This window comes from Cnephaeus nilssonii (assembly GCF_951640355.1).
Source record: "Cnephaeus nilssonii genome assembly, chromosome: 17".
Classification (NCBI taxonomy): domain Eukaryota; kingdom Metazoa; phylum Chordata; class Mammalia; order Chiroptera; family Vespertilionidae; genus Cnephaeus; species Cnephaeus nilssonii.
Window position 1 is genome coordinate 50,921,853 of NC_137088.1, and position 22,934 is coordinate 50,944,786.

The 22,934-nt window shown below is 48.6% G+C and overlaps 1 protein-coding gene across 6 annotated transcripts in view; it reads right to left on the bottom strand.

Annotated features, from left to right (window-relative positions):
* The window catches only part of PRICKLE2 (prickle planar cell polarity protein 2), a 321,728-nt gene that overhangs the window by 106,781 nt on the left and 192,013 nt on the right, over window positions 1-22,934 (bottom strand). Inside the window, exon 1 of one of the 6 annotated variants that reach the window (XM_079794947.1) lies at window positions 7,360-7,553. The exons of 4 other annotated variants lie outside the window; for them this stretch is intronic. The gene's annotated coding sequence lies outside the window, so the exon portion shown is untranslated. Of the gene's footprint in view, window positions 1-7,355; window positions 7,554-22,934 lie in introns of those variants that run through there. One more of the 6 variants, XM_079794948.1, reaches the window with a different exon arrangement.

The following is a 22,934-nucleotide window of genomic DNA, read 5'->3' on the forward strand; positions in this document are numbered from 1 at the left end:
GAACAACAGGATGTACATCCCAGAGAAAGAAAAAAATCAATGACAACCTTAATTACACAAAAAGTCAATTAAAACTTTCAAGAAGTCTTCAGGTCATCCACTTTGGGGAGGAAGAATAAGGGGGAAGTAGAATTTCTTTTCAGCATGCCTACGCAATTGACAGGTGTTTGATAAATACTAGCTGAAAAGAGAACCAACTTGCAGGGAGTTTGCAAGGTTAAACCTCCTGGGTCAGCTCTAACTGATGGGTAGAGGCTGCCTGGAGTGTTGTGTTGAGAAGGATTCTGAGGTTGTGTTGGGTCTTGATAGGAAGAGTGTGGTGGTCATTAGTGAGGTCTGCATTGGACAGGACCTGCCGATGCAGGTGCCGATCTTTGCCTTATTAATACCATGGTCCTGACATTCCCAAGAATGAGTTAAACCATTCTACACATTCAAATAAGAACAACGTTCCCCCCTGAAGAAGGTCTTTCCTTCCATTTAAATAGAAGCTCCTGGGAGAATAACAAGGAGGAGTAAGGGAAGAAAGCAGGCATCGGCTGATCCTGAAGGTCACAGGCTGCTGTCCAGTGAGGTGAGATACCAAACCAACATGATGCTCATGATCAACCACCTTTGACTACCACTCACAAGGCAAGTTCACTGGGAAGTCAGGTTCAGGATCATTATGTACATGGCTGTCATATCCGGAATCACAAGATACTCTCAGTTGGGTAACCCTGCTCTTTCTATTAAGGCAGAAAAGTGATCAGATATATCGTCCAAATTAAAAAAAAAAAAAAGATTGAAAACTAATGGGCTTTAATTATAAATAACCAGAAACTCGGTTAACCATAACTTCCCATTCTTCTAAACATTCCTCTGAGCTAACATTTCCCCTTGTTGAACCATCCCAGCCAACAGAGCAAGCAACCTGTGTTCTTCAAAGCTTCACAAAGCATTTGATTTTAATTTATATAAACCAAAGTATTTTAAGTGAAAAACCTCATTTAGCAAACAGCTATTTCTTATAATCTCAGGTGGCCTAAATATGTATAAGTGCACAACATATCATATAAGCGAATGTATTTAATTACGGATGTTTGTGCAATACACACACAAATAAGTTCCAAGATCCTTCACATCTATCGCCTGTGTAAGTTGTGAAGGCTCCAGAGCTACAAGGGATGAATTCAAATCCAGCTTGGTCACTTACTAGCTTTGTGACCTGGGGCAAGTCATTTAACCTCTTTGCTTAGTTTCTGATGAGTGCAGATGATACCATCACTTTATCACGAGGAGTAAATACGATATAGTACATAAAACAGTGAGCACTCTGCCTGCCACAGTGTAAGCTGTCAGTAAATGTCAGTTGTTAATTATTTGTATTCCTTTTCAGAAGGAGAAACTGAGTCACAGAGCAACTAAGAGATTTCTTTGAGGTTTACTCAAGTAAGAAATGATAACACTAGGACTAGAATCCGGGCCCTCTGAATGGAGTGGCATTTTCTTTCCTGTGGGACACTTTATTCCCATTGTAAAGGTGGCTGAGTATCACCAAGGAGCTTGTCAGAAGCAGCATCTGCATCTCAGCATCTCCCCAGGTGTGCACAGTGGAGAAGCCCGGGTCGCCAGCACTCTGCAGAACGCGTGCAGACACAGCGCAGCCCGGAGGGCTTCTCAGCGCAACGGCAGCACCAACACCCTGAGGGACCCTCTCCCCTCCTCACTCCTCTGAAACATCCAAAGGTCAATGTGTTTTCAGGAAGCTTCAGGTCGTTCTCTAGAGCAGTGGTCACCAACGGTGGTCCGTGGACCACTGGTAGTCCGTGAGGTCCAAAAGGTTGGCGACCGCTGCTCTAGAGGGTTCCTGCTTCTCAGATTCCAACACACAGTCAACACAGAGCGGTCAGGTCCTGATATAAAACCTGACCTTTTAGTTGTCCACCCAAGAGCAGCGCACCATGCAAATCACACACCTTCACCGACAGGGCTGCCTTCATTCTTCAAGTTCGCACTTACCAAGGTCAGTGCCAGAGGAGAACTTAACAGTTCATTTGATTCAGGACCTTTATTTTAGGGAAGAAAGAGCTGAGGCTCAGACAGGCGAACCAAGAATTCTGGTTGGAACCTGTGTGCCTGGAACTAGAGATCAAGAGCCAACAAGCTCAGCCCCTGTCTCTAGACTCCAGCTGGTGCCCAGGGCCACACCCTGGCCCAGCAGAACGTCCCATGTGCCCTCGCATCCAACAAAGGGCTGCTCCCGCTGGTCTGCGGCTTCTCATCCCCATCTCAGTGTGTCTTACTGACTCTCCTACCAACCTCACCCTTTCATTCCAAAAGCCACACTCAAAGCTGTGGGTGAAGAAGCCATATGATCTTTTTATGCCTGACATATTCTCTTGAATTTTACCAAAAGATCAGCCAAAGGGATTTCAATTCAGCAGCTAAATAATGAGGTCTTTCTCAAATGAGGGATCCATAGAAGGAAAAGCATTCACAGAGGGTATTACAGTGAAAAGTGGAAGGAGGCCTAGAGTGGTGGACATTCAGGCTTTGGACTGCGGTTATGGTAGATCTGAACCCCAGCTTCACTCTTTCTTACTGTCTGTGTAATGCGGCCAACTTACTTAACTTCTAGGAGTCTTGGTTTCTCCAGCTTTCATGTCAGCTAGCACACAGTAGGTGCTCAATCTGCAATGGTTATTATTTCTTCTATACATTTACATAAGCACTAATGCACAGACTATCTACAGACACACAGACACCCAAAATATACACGTCTATATATACTAACAGCTGCCCTGAAAGCCAGCTGACCCGGTGACCACAGAAAGCAGGGCTGTTTTCAGCTGAGTCCTGGAATTTTCATGAACAAGCATCTCTGAGGACTCACAACTGATGAATGGATGCCAAGAAAAGAGCTGGAAAAATGGCATCCCGCCCAACTGAAACGAAATGCTGAGAATTCCTGTCCCGGTTACTTTTAACCCTGGATGGGGCTGGGTAATACTTGCAAGGTTGGATTTTAAGAAGCCAAGTGGGGTTGGGGGGCTGGGCCCAATGCACACCCAGTGCCAGAGGGGCGGAGGCAACTCAAGGCAGCCCCTGGTCACCCCATCTCTGTGCCACCCCCAGGGTCAATGGTGCCTGGCCCCCTGCCTGGCCCTCCTGGGCCCCAGGACGGTTTCCATGCAGCAGCTCGGATGCAGGACCAGGAAGAAGGAGGAGATCATTATTGCTTCTTCCTTGCACAGGCTCATCCCGCCGCTCTAGTGGGCCTGACTCTGGAAACGCTCTCAGACAGGCCAGCCCTGCCTCCTGGCTGCCTTCCCTGCCCGCTGTGATGTCGTCCCTGGACCTCCCGCCCCCCAGTGTCGCTGCTGCTCTTCTGTGTCAGCTCTCAGAAAAGCCGAGGCCTCGGTTCAGCCAGCTTGATGTTTACAGACCCGACAGCCAACTGTGTTTGCCCTCTACACCCTTCGAGGAAAGGCAGGCTCATGCTGTACTGGAAAACGGGCCCTTTCAAGTTAATGCACTTTTTTAAAAGGTCCGTGGTGCTCTGGGGGAAAGACACCCTGCGTGTAGCCGTGAGGAGGGTCTAGGACCGGAAATGGCTGCCCGGAGTCTGAGGGACAGGTGAGGAGGGAGAGGCATTTCAGCAGAAGGAGCAGAGGCTCGTCTTCTTCAGCGTTGCCCTTCCCGGGGGTCGGAGATGGCGCTGAGAGTCTCCCAGCTGCTTCTTCATTCGGCCTCCCTCTCCCCTCCTCCAGCTCCTCCATCCAATCTCTCTTTCTCTGGCTCTCCTTGCTTCTTTTCTCCTCTCCCTTGTCCCCAGGGAAATAACAGAACAAGCAAGCCTGCGGGTTTCAGACTCCAAACAAAGAACCGCTCCAACAACAGGCCAGAGGAAACAGAAAACCAGTCTCCAACCTCAACTGGCCAGGTCCCCAGTGGAGATTTTGGAGATTTGCGCTGCTGGAAGCTCAGTGTGATCTTACTGCAACATGTTCTTCTCTGCTTCATTTACACACACACACACACACACACACACACACACACACACGGTATAATAACAATGAGAACGTTTCATTAAAAACCTTTACAGGTTAGGACAAGAGCCAAGTGGCAAGTGCCAGTCAAGAGCTTCAACAAGGGAAACAGATTTTGTCAATGCCTTGCCCCCAACTTCTTAGTCTGTGGCCATTCACAGTCACGAGCAGCCATTGATTATAACCTGGAAGGAGAGGACACGGAAAGGTTTTAGTGGGTCTTCACCCCAATGCCACCTAGAATTTCTGTCTGAGAGACAGAGCATTTTGACTCTTGTGTATCTGAAAACAGCAGAGAAGAGAGCAGACCATGGCTTGGGGCTTCTGAAGACCGAGGTTTCTGCTAATTCAAGGCAGGGCAGAGGGGTGGTGGGCAGAGGGGTGGCGTTGAGCCCTGCCCACTCGGCCTTTGCAGTCAATGCATAGTTGACGGGTCGAGATTTGTCACCAGCTGTGTCATTTAGGCTAAGTCATGTTTATGTTCCCTCTCTGGCCTGCAGTTTCCTGTAAAAATGAGCATTATAACCACTGCCCCCTGGTGTTGGGATTACGTGGGAATATGAAGGTCCTCCACACCCGAAGGAAATAAAGCCAACACCTAGGAGGCACCGGGAACTGGGCACGGGCATGCAGCCATGGTGTCACAGCCACGAGTCCAGGGGAGTTTGTCTCCAGTTTTCACATGAAGAAATCAAAGTCCAGAGAGGGGAGGCAACTCTCTCAGGACCACAGATACAACCGGAGACACGGGAGGTGGGCTATTGTCAACGTATAGATACCATTCTCCACGCAAAACACAACTTCACTGAAAACCAGTGGCAACCCAAAGTGATCAAGTCCCAGTTCTGAGTTTCCCGAGAAAGAACTCCAGGCTAGACTCCTCTGGCTCCTTTAATTCACGGTTAGTTTGTCCTTCAGACCCACCCCTGCTTCGAAGTTCCTAACTTTAAAAGGAAGATGCTGGGAGGAAAGGAAGAAACAGCCATCAAATCATGTGACTGAAGGATGCTCGTGACAGAAGGAGGAAGGCCACGGATGTGGCTAAGGCGTATCGTGTCAGGGGACAACATCAGAGCAGAGGACTGGGCCATGGGCAGGCGGCAGGGAGGCCTGCTCCTTGCCCTGAATAGCTGACCCACGAACAGAAGTCGCCCACGTGGTGGCATCCATGCTGAGGCGCCGCCCAGCAGGAGCCGCACGTATTCGAAGGCCTCCCTGGATGGAGGAGAAAATGCTCAGTGTCCACACTGCAAAGAAAGACCAGAACTGCCGCTCACATGCGAAGCTGGGACAGAAGGGAAATGCAAACAGAAATCCAGAAACGCCTCCATGTGGATCCTGCAGCTCTCAGCGTGTGACTTGTCAGCTGCCCAAACAGGGGGGCTTCCTTCAGGGTGCCTGAGCTAAATGCTTTTCATTTTACCACCCGGTCACTTTTAATTCTGCAAAGTACAGTAGCCCCGAATAAGAGGCCGTATTCTGTCCATCAACAGGGTGCAAAGCTGCCTTGAGTGGGAACGGACGTGACCGGGACCGGAGATGGCACCCTCCCTGCCAGCAAGACCTTTCTGCAGACAAATGGCTGTGAACAGGCACCTTGTCAGGGGACTGTTAGGTTTTAGTAACAGCGAGTACAATCATATGCTAAACAGGTAACAATGACAGCAACAATAACAGCTAACGTTTACCGAGCATCTACTATGGGGCTCGCACTGTGCTAGGTGCTTTTCATATGTCACCTCATTCAGTCCTTACACCTATCACCCTGTCTAGAGATTCCATTGCTCTCCAATTGTACAGACAGGAATTAGTGCTCAGGGATGAAACTCTCAGTGTCTTTAGCGTGTTCTGAATCCATTCTGAGCGCTTAAAACCATCATCCCATCCTGTCTCACCTCTAAGTTCCCTTCCCAATCCCTAAACTTCCATCTATGCATCTTCCTATATTTCTATTCACTCCCCCCCACCCCCCACCCCCACACACACATACACTGCATGGTGAATCTTTAAGCCCTGCCATTTAAAACTGTGCTATTTTACTATTTCTGGCTGCCCCGCGACTGTTTACAGACAATAATGTTTGATGGACCCAATGTGTTTTAATTTTCACATTAAAAAAGAATTCGGGGGGGGGGGGGCATTTGATAGAAAGGCAAAACCTTTACAAGCAGTCAAGGAGGGACTAAAATCCAAATTTTCAAAATACGGCAATTCGGTCAAAGCTGTGACTTCCTCCGGAGCCCATGGGAACACTCATCTTGACCCCTCTGTGTCAGCCATCCGCAGCCAGGGCCCCGAGGCAGCAGGAGCAGAGCAGCCGGGGTGGCCTCGGAAGGAGGCTGGGCTGCTTCCTTTACTTTAGGTCTCACTGCGATGGTTTAAGACACTCTCCGGGCAAAGATGCTCAAGCCAAGCAAATTGCAGCCTGGCACGCGGCAGCTCTGGTACACGGAGTCCGTGTCTGTGTATGCACGGCACGCTGGAGCCCTCCCCGGCTGGGGTCATGGATGCACTGGCTCGAGGCAGAACTCTCGCTAGGGAGACAACCCTTGTGCCTAACTTAGAGCCACGCTTGGCCTGGTGGATGGCATCGCATCTGGCACGGACCACTTACCCCGCATGATTTGGCCCAGCCTGGATTATTTATGGTTCAGAAAAGTCCTGCTGGACCTGAGCATATTCTAAGACCCCATAACGATAATGGGATTAAACACCGGTATTCATCGCAAGACCTCCACGGCAGATTAGTAATGCTAGGATTGGTTTTCAGGAAACCGAGAGAGAGAGGAGACCTAACCATGAACACGCCTGTGAGAAACCCAGTGCGGGGAACACACTGAGTCATGTTCTGGAGCTATGTCACCATTCTCATCTGAACGCTCCGGCTAAAATTAACCCCAAACAGCTGGAGCGTCATGGCTTTACCTGGACGTCTCAGCCACGTCCTCGTTCCCCGGCTTCTCTGATGGTTGCTGACTTCGGAGCTGAAATGTCTGCTGTGCACTGTCCCAGGTGTTCAGTTTTTAAACCCTCTCCCCGTCTACTATTATTTTTAAAACGATAACTGCACTTCTGTTAGAGAGATGCTGCTTTAACGCAATAGGACTTAGCCCTATAGCTGTGACATGCCACTTCACAACTGAGCTTTCTAATGGGCTTAGGGAAGGCAAAATGTGCCCTGCACGGGGCCACTAACCATGCCACCTCGCTAAGATAATGGAGGCCTCCTGTCCTCCCCCGGTGCCAAGCCTCCAGACCTAGCGCTCTCATCCCCGTCAGAAAACACGCTGCTGTTTAAGGTGTGATTTAGAGCAAATTCCTTACCTACCTCCAAGGAAGATGAAATGCCCACTCTCCCCGGAGCTTCCGCCAGACCCTCTGAGCTTGTCAGTTGCCCCAGTTCACTTTCGGCCCGAGCCTGGCTTCCAGGAATGCAAGCCGGACCGCAGGCAGCCAACGCATCTTCTCCTAGAAGCCCTTCTGCAAATCTGGACCCTTCCTGGAGCCGGCAGCAGGCAGGGGCGAGCTGCTCAGCATCTCAGCATCCACGCGCAGCAAACAGCACGGCTGCCCCGATCCTGCTGGGGAGCCGCCAGGCAGGGCAAAGTGTGACTTCTCCCCCTCCCTCCCTCCCTCCGAGGATCCGATCTCGGATCCCACCGCCTTCCCGAGAAGCTCGCTGCCGTCAGCCCGCAGGAAGTCTCAGACCCCAGCCTGAGCGTCACCAGCTGATCCGGAGCCAGCCCCCGGGCAACCAGTCAGCTGGTCGCAGAGCTGGAGACTCGGAACCAGGAAATGTGCGGCTTGGCCAAAAAATAATAACTGTCGGCGGCGGAGCAGCTGGAGGTGCCGGAGAAGTCGCTGTTGCAGTGCTCGCATCCTCCGCATGCTAATGAGGCCGTGACGTCAGCAAGCCAGTCCCGGCATCTGGACATCCTGTCCCCGCTGCCCAGCACTGAGATTTATTTACATGTAAATTAGCCCTGCCTTCCAAATCAATAATCCCCAAGCCAGGGAGACAGAAGAAAGCCCTGGCTGGATGCAGAGGCCCGAGGTATGCCTCCTCTAATGGCGCACAAAAATATCACAGACAGGAAGGAGGCTTTAAAGATACGCGTCTGTTTTTTCTTCTTCTTTTGAAAGTGGTGCTCTCATCTGCAGGGTGTCAGATCTGGGCGGTTATCAAAGTGAGCGCCTGCTTCAGATTATACGCTGCAAAGACCCAGGAGTGAACGCAGCTCTCCGCCCCCCCCCCCCCCGACCCCCCCCCCCCCACCCCAAAAGCTGTTAAGCCTTCAAATGCCTCTACTTTCTTTTCTTTTCAACTTTCACTTCAGGGTGTTTGTTAGCTTGAGGGGATGCTGTCCTTGAATTCTTGTCCATTCCTGAAATAAAACGCATTGGGGTACCTTCCTCAGCGTGCTAGGGTGGTGAATTAGTCACCCCCTCTTCCCACCCCTGACCCCAGCTCCCAGTGAGCATGGGAGATGACAAAGCAAACATCTTCCCCAGGGCATGTGACGGCATTTAGAGCCTCGGGCAGCACTGCTTCCTTCTCTCCATTCTACAGATTTGGAAGCTGAGGCTTTGAGTGGAGAAGGGCCTTTTCCAAGGTCTCACTGGGATTTCAGCAAGGATGGGCCAGAACCCACATTTCCTGGACTTCCGGCTGGAGCTTTGTTCCTGGTTAAACACCTCTGTGTCTCCAATCCCCATTTCTCTGCACCAACAAAGCGGCCTGTCCAAGCAATCACGGAGAAAGAACTCCACAGAGTTAGGCAGCCCTGAGGTCAAATCTTGGTTTAGCTTTTTGCTAGTAATGTGACCTCAGAAAAGTAACTGTGTGTGGGGGGGTCTTCCATTTCTTTGTCTGGACCATCCTTCATTCAATACATATTTTCTGGGCACCTACTCTGTGCTATGCTCAGTGTCTGCTCTCCCGGAGCTCATGTTTTAGTGCGATACAGTGAAAACACTGAGGGGAACTGTGGTGAGGACTGACACAAGGTCACATAAGTTATGTTCGACATTATGAACGAATTCAGAAAAATTCTCCAAGGCTTTCCTCCCACCAGGATGGCCATTGTTTCTACCCTCTGAGCATTTCCATGGTCACCTTTCATGGTGTAAAATCAATTGTCCTTTCACGCTGCCGATGTGGTACCCTGGGCCAGGTGAGAGGCGAGCACAAGCCAATAGTCTGGGCCTTGTGCCTGTGATAAGCAGGTGGGGGTGGGCTCCTTAGGGGGAGGGAGGGAGGGCACACAGCGGGCCTGAGGACCAAGCAGCCAGCCCCGGAGCCCACACTCCTCCACCCGAATGAGGCACTGGGCTGTGCTCAGCCCTTCCAGCCGGAGCTCCCGAAGCTGCACGTGAATTTTTTGTTGGACGTGGGGAGGTTAAACGGCCTTTTGTTAGAGGTAATTGTATTACTAATGCTTAATTACTTCTTTCAGATGCTTCTCTCCGGTTCACAGACCTTTCATGGTGAAAATCACAGGACCTGGAATAACTTATCACCAACAGAAACGGAGTGCGATTGAAGGAGTAAAACTCCGCCTTAAGTCTCCATCACACAGACATGTGGGGGAGTGGACAGAGCCCCGAGACCTCAACACCCATCAAGAAGTAGAACACCCAACGCAACAGTATGAAGCCACCAGTGGCCGAGGGGAAGCAGTGACATCTGACCCCGGTGTGGCCATGGACAGATCACCCCAACTTCCTATGCTCCAGTTTCTCTATCTGCGCCCACTGCCCTCTGACCTCCTGCTGGTCAGCACGATCATAGCAGAATTATGAGCAGCGATTCACAGTGATTGTCGGTGAAGCAATAAAGAGGAAAGCTGGAACACAAAGTGATCGATCAATCTTCGTCTGGAATAGATAAGACACGTGACTCTCAACTTCATAAGAGGTGACACTATGACATGGGATCTGCGGCTTGCCTGGGGACAGACCCTGCCTCGGACACTTGCTAACTCCACGATCTGGTTCTCTTCGGCAGGAACAACCGTGCGTGCCCTTGCAGGCTGTTTTCAGGATCAAATGAGAATGAATGTGAAGCACTTAGCATGAGCGGAGCACCCAGCAGACATGCAACAGCTGGCAGCTAAAGGTGGTGGACATGCCGGTGCTTTCCTGGGAACTTTTGGCACTAATCACCTAAGTCACTAGACTCGGTTCAAAAGGCGGGAAGGAAGTGGGTACAGGAAGACGCAGAATCACCCCCATTCCCAGGGCACAGCTCAAAAGCCCACCTAATGCGGGCGAGCTGCTGCCGGGCTCCTCCTACGGGAACATCACAAACACCTGGTCTGCTCTGCAACGGGACGCAGCAGCGAGAATGACCACAGGCACTGGGCCTCCTGCTCTGCAGCTGCACTGCGGACAGGAGGGCCATGTCTGGGAAGCGGGGTGCCTCGTCCACTCGTCCATGTTTCCATTCGTGAACTCCTAAGATCTGTCCGTTCTGTGTCAGGCCTGGTGGACATCATGGTGACCAACACAAAGATGGGCCCTGCCTTAACTGAGCTTGGAAATGCGAGGGGAAGACACTTCAGCAAGCGACTAGAGGAGAGTGGACTCGTGTTATGATAGCGCTGGCGCAGGGTTCTCCAAGGTCTAATTACAGGCAGGAGGGGGATGGCGCAGAGCAAGCTGCTGGAGGCCTTCTGAGGGCCTGTTTTCTGTGACCGCCCACGGGGGTGGAGGTAGAGGGGGGCCGGGGATCCGTGCATCGTCCTTGCAGATCACTGAACTAACACAAGCCATGGATCGATAATTCCTGGCGATAATTATTTTCATCCTGGAGACCATTCAGGATGGATTTTTGGAAAATACGCTGTCAGGTATTAGACAAGGTGAGGCAATACCTACTTTGGAAATTTCAGAGATCTGGTAAACAGGGACAAAACTCACACTGTTTTTACAAAAAACAGATGAGCTTCCACATTCGTGTCAGCAGACTTCTGGGGCAGGGGGTGGGGGAGAACAGGCAGCACATAGGAGACCCTCGGCAGTTAATGGGAATCTGTGGAATGCAGGACACTGTTGGGAGACAAGGCCGCAGCTGCCAACCTTCAGAACTTTCTATTTAGATAGGATAATAAGGTGTTTACATAAATGGCCATGACTACTTAGAGTATTTAGGAACAGGGACAAGGAGGACAAGACTGATTGTGGTTGAGGTGACCAGAAGTCAAGAAAAGTCTAATTTGAGTCAGGTGGACGGGCAAAAATAATTTATTTTAATATGAGAAAATATCCAGAAATGATCCAGAAACCGTAAGTGAAAAGACTGCTAAAATAGCCAAGGTCAAACTTCAGTTGCTATAGAGGGCGTTGCACGCAGGAGAAAGAACATGAGTATGAAAAAAGTGTTCACACAAATGCAGGATGAAAAGACTCGTCTGCATGGGCACCGGGCCAGCGCGACACGGGCAGGTCATGACTAAGCGGCGCTCCACACGTGCGGGAAAATCAAATCATCTCTCCCGCCTCGCCGGCATTAGTCAAAATCTTGTTAGAGGATTAAGGGGACAGGACTGATCACTGCTGGTTACTTCACAGAAGACAAGGATGTGTGACAGCCCGGACTGTGGCTTTCAATGAGGACAGGCATGGGAACAATTTTTAAAAAGAGTTTTTACTGATTTCAGAGAGAGGAAGGGAGAGGCAGAGAGAGATAAAAACATCGATCAGCTGCCTCCTGATTGGGGATCGAGCCTGCAACCCGGGCATGTGCCCTGCCTGGGAAACGAACCTTTTGGTGCCTGGGATGACACCCAACCACTGAACCACACCGGCTAGGCCGGCATGGAACAATTTTTAATCTCTATTTCCATAGGTATAAAATAAAAAGGAACTGATTTTAAATGAACCACAGAGAGATTTCCTAGATCCTTCAGAAGACTTTTGAATACTGTGATGATAGGACTGGCCTGGGTCACTCAGAGCAATGGTAATGTCTTGGTCTTAAGAAGACTTTAAAAAGATCAAGATGGCCCTAGCCAGTTTTCTCAGTGGTTAGAGAGTAGGACAGCAGACTGAAGGGTTTGGGGTTCGATTCCAGTCAAGGGCATGTACCTCTGTTGCAGACTCGATCCTGGCCCCGGTTGGGGCACCTGTGGGAGGCAACCAATCGATGTGTCTCTCTCACATTGGTGTTTCTCTCTCTGTCTCTCCCCCTCCCTTCCAGTCTTAAAAAAGCAATGTAAAAAATATCCTCGGGTGAGGATGAACAGAAAATAAATAAAAAGGTAAAGATAGCACTAGTCCTAGCTGGCTCAGATCAGTACCTTCTATTGTATCAGTACCTCAGATCCTGCTATTGTGAAATACTAATTACTATGAGGGATATGACCAAAGTCTCAAATCACACATCTAATGAAAGTCATAAATTCACTGAAGTTTATTTTATTTAAAAAAGTATGTGTTATTGTGTGTGTATTATAATGACATATAATTTTAAAGAACCATATTCTCTCTATATATAATGAGATGTAGAGAGAATATAGTTCTTAAAAATTATACACACACACAAATATATATTGATTGGCAAAATAGTTTTACAGTTGTGAATATATGAAGCATGAAGTTTATTCTTGTATTATTATTTATTAACTAGAGGCCCGGTGCACAACATTTGTGCACTGGGAGGGGGTGGTCCCTCAGCCCGGCCTGCACCCTCTCACAGTTCGGAACTCGTCAGGGGATATCCGCCTGCTGAGGAGGCAGGAGAGGCTCCTGCCACCGCCGCTGCACTCGCCAGCTGTGAGACCAGCTTCTGGCTGAGCGGGGCTCCCCCTGTGGGAGCGCACTGACCACCAGAAGACAGCTCCTGCATTGAGTGTCTGCCCCCTCATGGTCAGTGCGCATCATAGCGACTGGTCATTCCACCGTTCGGTCGATTTGCATATTAGCCTTTTATTATATAGGATTATTGCAGAAATTCCATACAAATTATATATATACTAGAGGCCCGGTGCACGAAATTCGTGCATGGGGGGGTGTCCCTCAGCCCAACCTGCACCCTCTCCAATCTGGGATCCCTCTCATAATCCAGGACTGCTGGCTCCCAACTGCTCACCTGCCTGCCTTCCTGATTGCCCCTAACCACTTTTGCCTGCCAGCCTGATCACCCCCTAACCACTTCCCTGCCAGCCTGATTGATGTCTAACTGCTCCCCTGCCAGCCTGTTTGCCCCCAACTTCCCTCCTCTGCTGACCTGGTCACCCCTAACTTCCCTCCCCTGCAGGCTTGATTGCCCCCAACTGCCCTCCCTTGCAGGCCTGGTCCCTCCCAAATGCCCTCCCCTGCTGGCCATCTTGTGGTAGCCATCTTGTGTCCACATGGGGGCAGGATCTTTGACCACATGGGGGCAGCTATCTTGATCTTGTGTGTTGGAATGATGGTCAACCTGCATATTACTCTTTTATTAGATAGGATAGAGGCCTGGTGCATGGGTGGGGCCAGCTGGTTTGCCCTGAAGGGTGTCCTGGATCAGGGTGGGGGTTCCCTTGGGGCGTGGGGCAGCCTGGGCGAGGGGCCTGTGGTGGTTTGCAGGCCGGCCATGCCCCCTGGCGACACAAGCAGAGGCCCTGGTATCTGGGATATATTTATCTTCTACAATTGAAACTTTGTAGCCTGGAGCAAAGCCAAGCCTTCTGCTCACTCCGTGGCTGCCACCATTTCTGTTTGGATTTGTTTAGCTTCTATAATTGAAGCTTTGTAGCCTTAAGCGGAGGCCTGGGCTGGCCAGGGAAGGTTGAAAGCTTTGCTTCCTCGGTCACCGGGGGCAACCCTAGCCTGCTCTCTCCAGCTCCGTGGCTGCCACCATTTTTCTTGGGATTTATCTTCTATAATTGAAACTTTGTATTCTTGAGTGGAGGCCTGGGCCCGCCAGGGTGTGTGGAAAGCTTGGCTTCCTCTATTGCTGGGGAACCCAAGCCTCCCTCCTGCTCTCTGTGGCGGCAGCCATCTTGGTTGGGGTTAATTTGCATACTCACACTGATTGGCTGGTGGGTGTGGCTGGTGGGTGTAGTGGAGTGATGATTAATTTGCATATTACTCTTTTATTAGGTAGTATATATATATATATATATATATATATATATATATATATAGAGAGAGAGAGAGAGAGAGAGAGAGAGAGAGAGAGAAAGGGGGAGAGGGGTTATATAGTTTTAAGTAACCTACTCAAATGTGGTTCTCAGACATCTAAATTTCAAAACCCAGTAAAAGTTTTTAAATTAGGGAGCGGAGGCTGACAAGGAATTGTTATGTAAGTTGGGCTAGGCTAGGCTATTATGCAGTAACAAATAAACATAGATCTCAGGGATCTAACATAAGAAAACGTGATTTCTCACTCATACACACTTGGCTGGAGGTCCAGCGGCTCTTCCGGCACCTCCATTCCAAGCAGTGACTCAGGGATCTGGCCTGATCCTTTCTTGTGTGTCTGTGATCTTAACACATCATTCCCAGGCTACGGCAAGAGAGGAAGAGAGGACTGGCGTTTTTAGGTGTTTCAACTTGAAGGGGAATGATATCACTTTGTTGGTCGAACCAGTCCCATGACCTCATCTACCTGCAAGGGGGCAGGGAAGTAGATGCCCAGGAACAAGAGAAGAGCAAGAAGAGCAAACTATGAGGAACCTTGGTAATGTCTACTGCCGTCAATTTTTATTTTTGCTACGTAAATTCATTTTTTAAAAAAATAGCACAATCTACTAAACCCTTAATATCTTAAAGCAAAGGGATGTTTATCATCAAGGAAGTAATGATCATCCTAAATGAATACTGAAAGTTCAAGTTGCATCTGTTTTGTCCTAAAAGGGAGAAAACATTCCAGATTTGTAGCAACCTTTAAAATTAACCAACAACACCCACCCCCATAACCATGCAGAGGATGAGACTGTGACACTGCTGCATGCAGGTAAGGAGAATAAGGCACCACAGAGGCGAGCTGCCCGCCTAGGAAAGAGGTAAGTGCTCAGACGAGAGCCTTCTCAGTAGTTTCTAGCCACTTTCCCAACTCAGATTTATAATGATCTGCCCCCAACACAAGCCGGGCCTTGCCAGAGGAAGAGCCCAACACAAGGACCTCAATTCAGATCTGGATCTATTGTCTGCTAGCCTCATGGCCCTGGTAATAACAGCCACTCACCTTTTCTGAGACTCGGTCTCTCCACCAAAAAATGAAGATGTCTATCTGCCACAGGAGTGGGTAAGATTAGATGCGCTAAGTGATATAAGTACAGTACCCAGCGGGTTGCAGGTGTCACTATTACTCCCCACTTGGTTTTCAAAGAGGGAGGAAGAATGAGAGGTGCAACCAGAAATTGTTCATGATAAATATAAGGATGACCCCCCCCCCCCCCGCTGCCCCCCAACTCCCTCCCAGACCTCTTCTTTCTCTTCCATTTGTTTAAGATTCCATGAACAAAAATGCTTTTTAGGCCACGGGCACATTTCCATATCTTGTGATAAATAATCTGGCATGCTTTAAATCCAGAAAAGAGGCCTCCCTTTTCTTTTTTCTGCCATCTTAGGAATCAGCCACATTTCATGCATTTTAATTATTCTCCATCCCAATACCTAATCCATTGCACAAAATTTTAACAGAGCCTGTTATCCTCCCTTTAATTGCATTAATTTAAAGGAGAAATATGAACCAGCTAAACTGGGCAAAGCAAAATGAAAGACTGCTGGAGATTTTGCTCCGTCCCCAGAAAAGATTAAAAGCTGCACCAAGGATTTAAACATGCTTACCACTGCACATTTTCACAAAAATATTGTTGAAGTTGACATGATGTGTTAGCAAACATTACTTTTGTCTGAGATAATGAAAGCTGCACTTATAGCAGCTTTTGGGAACTACTAATTTTCATTAAACAGCTGAAGAAAACACTGCATTTTCTCTCTGGAAAGGACCGGAGAACCAGCAGGCACTGCACACGGATGCTCTGGTCTCCCAGCACTTCCTACTGCAGACCCTCCACCTCCTACACGCTCCTCTCGGGAGAGATTCTGACAAGGGGGAGATGCCCCGGAAAAAGACGAAAAAGCTCCCGACCTCATAAAATCGCAAACTGGCAGTAGATACCCGTCTTGGGGAAATTATCCTGGAAGAAAAAATGTCACAGATGTACAAACTGACACACTGTTCTTCTCCAGGAATGGGAAGAACTTCTATCCCAGGTGTGTTGTACATTTTCTCTCCTTTAGGCCTCACCATAGTCAGAACCTGTGGCTTTTATGACTCCGTACTGGATGGGTGAGGACACAAGTCACAGAGAATACCAGAACGGCCCTAGGACCCACAGCTGAGACTTGGTCCTGGCTCTGATTCCGAAGTCCATATTTCTCCCTCTAATTCAAAGGTTCTCACTCAGCCTTTGAAAAACTAGGTGCGTCGCCATCGGGGTGCGGTATGCAGGCAATGACATCATTAAAAACAGAGGAAAATGCAGAAGGGTCCCTGGTCCTCCACTGAGATCAGTCCTTTGTACAGAACTCATGTTACTGCTGTCTTCGGTGTGTGTCCTTCCCTTCAGACATCTCGTCCTGTTTCATAGAGCTACAGCCTTGGTCAGCGGGTATCTGAGTGTTAATGACTATGGTTAACATCGCTCTCTCTCGCTCTATGTTTTCTGCGGGCAGGAACTGTGCCTTTTTGGCTCACCACGCTATTCCAAGCACCCAGCACAGGGCCTGGAGACCTGACAGCTAATGAACATCTGTCGGATGAATAAAAAGTTGGACAATGATTTTTCTTATCTAGAAGTTAGAGGGAATTCAGAATTATTCCTGTAAGAACATGTCTCTGCTCATTTGTATTCCAACATGATTTGTGAGTACGAAAGGGAGGGGTAGAGGGAACTTCTCTGAAATACTTTCCCAGCTTCCAGGAGGCGCTTTTGCTGGTTCACCCTCATCTCCCTGACAGCTAAACTTGGGGCTCAGTCCTGGGACCTCTGTTTTCTCTCCATTCGCTTCTTTGATTGGGTCTAGGGTTTTAAATACCACCTCTGTGCTGACGACTCCAGGTCGGACTTTTTCCATGAACTCAAGGCTTCCATATCTCCCTGCCTCTGTCACGTCTACATGTGGATGTCGAAAAGGCTTCTCAGATTTACTCAGTCCAGATCACACACCCGCTCCCTCTGCAGGACTCACTCTTCCGGTTCATGGCCACTCTGTCTCTCCAGTGGTTAAGAACTAGCATCTTCAAGTCACTCTTTACTCTTTTCTTTCTCTTGCCCCCAACATCTAATCTAGGAGCTGGCAAACCACATCCCACTGGCCAAATCCGGTCTGCTTCGGGTTTTTGCAAATACAGCGTTGTTGGGACACAATTGTGCCCATTCATCAAGCACTGTCCATATTTATGCTTCAAGAGCAGAGCTGAGCAGTTGCAACAGAGTCTGCGTGGCCTGCGAAGCTTAACATATTACCTGACCATTTACACTGAACGTTTTGTAACCCTTGTTCAGTCCTGTTGGCTCTGCCTTCAAAATGTAAGCAGAATCCGACTGCTCACCACCACCTGCGTTATTCTCACCCTGCTCCAAGACACCGCCACCTCTGCTGGGCGGCGGTGACAGCCACCGTCAGCTCGGCTCACCTGCTAACTGCACCGAGTGGCTCTCTGAAAACCAACACGAGAGCCTGTCATGCTCTGCTCCACGCCCCCCAGTGCCGCTCATCTCCGAGGAAGGCCCTTGAGATCTATGCCCCCGACACCTCCGCTGCTACTCTCTGCCCCGCCGGCCCTGGAACACTGGCCCCCAAACACAGCAGGCACCTGCCTGCCTCCAGTCTTTGCACTTGCCCTTCCCTCTGAAATGTTCCCCGTGCAGATAGTAGCATAGCTTACTCTGTCACCTTTTCAAGTCTTAAGAGTGTCACCTATAGCCTTCCTGCCCCGAGATTGTCCTCCCTTCCACCTTCCTAATATTGCCAAAATTTTCCCTACTATATTTTTCTCTTATGACTCCTTACATATTATATAGTTCATCCAATTAAAGCACATGGTTAAATAGGTTTTAGTATGTTTATAGAGTTAGGCAATTATTATTGTGACTAGAGGCCCGGTGCATGGGATTCATGCAATGGTGGTGGGGGGTGTGTGTGGCCTGTGGGGATCGGCCCACTGTGGGAGCACCACTCATCCTGGTCAGCCCAGCAATGCTCCCACTGTGGGAGCGCACTGACCACCAGGGGGCAGCTCCTGCATTGAGTGTCTTCCCCCTGGTGGTCAGTGCACGTCATAGCGACTGGTCGGCCGGTTGTTCTGGTCGTTCCACCTTTCGGTCGCTGGGCTTTTATTATATAGGATATCATTTCAGAACACTTTCACCAACCCCAAAGAAACCCCTTAGTAACCAACCCCATTGTTTCCAGCCCTAGGCAAACACATATACTTTTTGTCTATAAATTTGCCTATTCACAACACTTCATGTAAATGGAATCATATACTATGTGATTTTTTTTAAAAACTGGTTTCTTTCACTTCATGTAATACTTTCAAGGTTCATTCATGTTGCAGCTTATACAGAGTGTCATTCTTTTTTATTGCTGAATAATATTCCATTGTATCTATATACTTTTTATTCATCCATTCATCAACTGATGGACATGTGGGTTGTTTCTACTTTTTGACTATCATCAATAATACTACCATAGACATTTGTTTACAAATTTTTGTGAGGATGAATGTTATTATTTTTCTTGGATATAATGATAGGAATGGAATTGCCTGGTCATATGGAAACTCTGTTTAACATTTTAAGGAATTGCCAAATTCTTTGCCAAGACTGAATAATCAGCTGTTATTCCTACTGGATTATATGCGATGAGTTGTTCTCTCTTAGTGCTTTAAAGATTTTCTCTTTGTCTTTCAACATTTTGACTGTGGTGTGTCTCAGTTTACTTACTTGGAGTATAGACTAACATTTTTCATCAGACTTGGAAAGTTTCTACCATTATTTCTTCAAATACTTTTTTCTGTTCCTTTTTCTGTCTCTTCTCCTTTAGCTGGCCCCATTATGCGTATGTTGGTATGCTTAATGATACCCCACATTTCTCATTTTTCCTCATTCTCTTTTTCTTTCTCTCCCCATTCTTCAGATTGCATAATCTTTATTGATCTACCTTCAAGTTTGCTGATTCTTTCTCCCTCCAGATGAAATCTATTGTTTAGATCCTCTAGTGAATTTTTCATTTCAGTTATTAAATTTTACTGCAAAAATTTCACTTTTAATAATTTTTTAAAATACAATTTTTCTTTGTCAATATTCTCTATTTAATGAATATTGTCATCATGCTTTCCCTGAATACTTTAGACAGTTTCTTACCATGCTTTGAATGCATACCAGCTGCTTTGAAGTCTTTGGTAAATCTGACATGTAGGCAACCTCACAGGCCATTTCTTTTGCCTACTTTTTTTCTCTGTGAATGGGTCACACTCTTTGTTTCTTTGCATGACTCATGATAGTTGAAAACGGAACATTTTAGATAAACGTATTACAGCAATTCTGAATACAGGTCCCCCCTCCCTTTCCTGGAACGTCTTGTTTGCTTGTTTGTTAGTAGATGGCTAGACAAGTTGAGTGAGGTCTGTTTCCCAGCAGTGTGCAGCTCTGCGGCTCCTCAGAGGGCAGGCACCGCTTCCCTGAGCACTCACTTGGCTGGTCTATATTTACTGCTAACACCCAGAAGTTAGCGCCACTAATTGCCAGCTGATTGTTCTATTGTTCCCAACACTATCCTGGGCCATAAATTACTCCACAGTCTGATCTGACTAAAGCAGGGCTCCTGGGCAGAGGCAGGGCGTTGCCAGTCTTTGAGGGGGCCCCTCCCTAGGTGAAACCATAGCCCTAGACCGAGAGCCAGGAGAGAAGGAGCCCCATCGTCCTGGCTGCATACTCCCAGAGTAGAGTTTCCATCACACCGATCTGTGTTGGAGGGAAGGGGGGAGATGAGTGGTCTGGCTCACATGCCACAGACTCACTGTTACCAAGATTCAGTAGGTTTTCTTGAATAGATGTCTCTCCATTAGCTACGTAACCTTGGGACAATTTTTAGAAACCCTAAATGTTGTTTGTTTGTTTTTTTATAATTTTCAGCAGTCAAATGACTGTTTCCTGGTTAAGGGGTCTGCTGTGCCCCTCACACTGCCTTGTGGGAAGTTGATACCCAGCTTAGCTCTCTTAAATCACTATACATTTTACTTGTTTGTGTTGCTAAATGGTCTGGCTTCCTGTGGAGCCCTAGGATGTAAGCTCCATTTTGGGGAGGAAAGAACAGATTTTTTTTGTCAGTTTCAAAAAAAATATCCTCAAAGCCTTGAACAGTGTCTGCACATAGTAGGCCTTAATACACATGGGTGAATGAGTGGACTGCTCATGACTCACAGCCTAGTCTGTGTATGCCATGGCTGAGATCCACTCATAGTTGTGACAATTATTAATAACTGCAGTTCTATATTTCCATACAACATTTTTTTTTTTGCAATTTCCTCAGAAACTGATCACAACCCTGGGAGATTGTCATACCTGTGAATGTCATCAGGCAGCTGATTGATGCAGAAAAGAGAATGAAAAGTGTAGTTATGGCATACATGTCCCTCAGCCCACCAGGCTGGATGCTGCCTCAATTTCTTTGCATTTTAAGTATTCTTTAACATGTATAAATAGCTTGCTACAAAGGACATGTAATTTATCTAACTAAGTCCTTCTATGACAGAACTAACCCTGGAATTGGAATCGGGAAGTCTGTGTTTGATTCTGGGCTCTGGCTCATGCTGTGTGCCATTGAGCAAGTTACTTAACCTCTCTGATCTTCAGAAGCCCCCACCTGAAAAATGTAAATAGTGGTGATAACTTTATGAGTTGAAATCATCTTCACAAAGCATTCTGCACACAATAACCACAGACCTGCTCATCCATCACACTGGGGTGCCCTGTGCATCTAAGGGGAGGGGGCTATAAAAGAGTGTTTGTGTGATGTGTTTTGCAAAATTGCCTCCTTAGAGCTACAGAACCGAGTCTTCCTGGCTGCTGGGCTGAGGAAAAGCCCCCTTCGTTCTGTGTCTGTCTTAGTCCACCATGCTTCCCCTCCGGGCCTGTGTTCCAGCTCTTCAACCCCAGGCCGTCAGGCCCTGCGGGAGAACTGGGAATCCTGCCGAAGACACGCACCTTCCTGAGGCAGGACTTTCCGGGCAAGCCCGTCATTTTGAACACCGCCTCCCAGCCACCAACTTGCTCAGCAGGAGACTAGGCCAAGGCAGGGTCCAAACTACAAAAACCAGGAATCAGAACTTGAAACTCCAGCCACAAGGAGCAGCGGAGAGCTTTACTGATGCGCCATAACGTGCTTCCCTTTAGAGAAGCTGGTCGCCTTGGGCCTAACATGTGGGAGTCTGAACCACCAAGAGCCAGTGTCGGGAGGAGAGAGGAGATCCCCCCTGGCCAGGGACAGCTGGGTGACAGGCGCCCTGTCAGTGGGACGTGTCCAAGGGCGAATCCTGACTCTGCCCCTTATTATGAGCTGTGGGAACTGGGACATCACTTTTCTTCTCGGGGCCTCATCTAACAGCCTCTGCCTCGTGGACTTTCTGGACTAGATGAGATAATACAGGTAAAGCTGCCAAGTACACAGCAGGTTCTTTAAAAATGTGTATAGAAGCCCGGCCAGTGTGGCTCAGTGGTCGAGTGTCGACCCATGAACCATGGTTCCATTCCTGGCCAGGGCACAGGGTTGTGGGCTCCATCCCCAGTGGGGGGCGTGCAGGAGGCAGCCGATTGATGTTTCTCTCTCATCATTGATGTTTCTATCTCTCCCTCTCCCTTCCTCTCTCTCGGAAAGAAAAAACAATACATTAAAACATAAAAAGGTGTATAGAGTCTAACATACCATCAGTCACGCCTGGTACCGTGAGGATGTCTGAAGCCCTCTGATTTGAGAGGCTGTCAGCACACACCCATCAGGCCACCCCGGATGCTTTCTTCCCTGACCCTCGGGCCTGTGGGGCCCCTGACCCCCAGGGCGGGTTTCTGCTGCCTTATTCATTCTTCCTGCTCCCTGTGACGCCACAGCAAGCCGGAGCCCTGCTGATGCATCCGGGGTCACCAGGGGACAGGATGTCGGAGCAGGCTGCCGTGGTGAATTATTTAGCACCCCTCCTCTGAGGTGGCAGCCCCTGACTCATCCAGCAGGAGCCACATTTCTCTTCCCTTAAATGGCACGCACAGAGCCCTGCTGGGGCCGAGGCTGGCAGAGTCTTCGCTGCTCAACTCGTCACAGCTGGGCGGCTGTGGAAGGCAGGGCTATTAGGAGCCCAGCCAGAAAGGAGATACACAGAGGGGGTTCGGCTAGCTGGGATGAGGGAGCCATATCACTTGGCAACCAGAAACGCCAGGAATGAAAGGGTTAGAGTCAGCGAGTGGCTGGAGTCAGCTGCCCAGAAAAAACCAGGATGCTTCTTCGGCAGCATCCAATCAGAGCCGCCAGGTGCCACCCACAGACACTGCGAAGGGTGGACTCCTTTGGAGTCTCTAAGATGACTGCCTTCAGGAGCGCCGAGCCTCAGGCAAACAGGTGGAGAGAAGGCTTAGAAGCCAGATTTAGAGGTGACAGTTACCACACACACAGCATCTCTCACGACAACCCTTCAAGGTTACACCAACTGTCCCTACCATACCAGCAGACAAGAAAACTGAGGCTCAGAGAAATCAAAATAGCTTTTAACTGCAAGCATTCCTCTAATTTCAGAACGTACTTCCTTTTTCTTCTATTTATAACTGTCTTACATTTTTATATAGCTTGCCGAATCTGTTCTTCCCATTCCATCCTAGATTTGGGTTAATCTTGACATAAGATCTCTTGGTTTGAGCC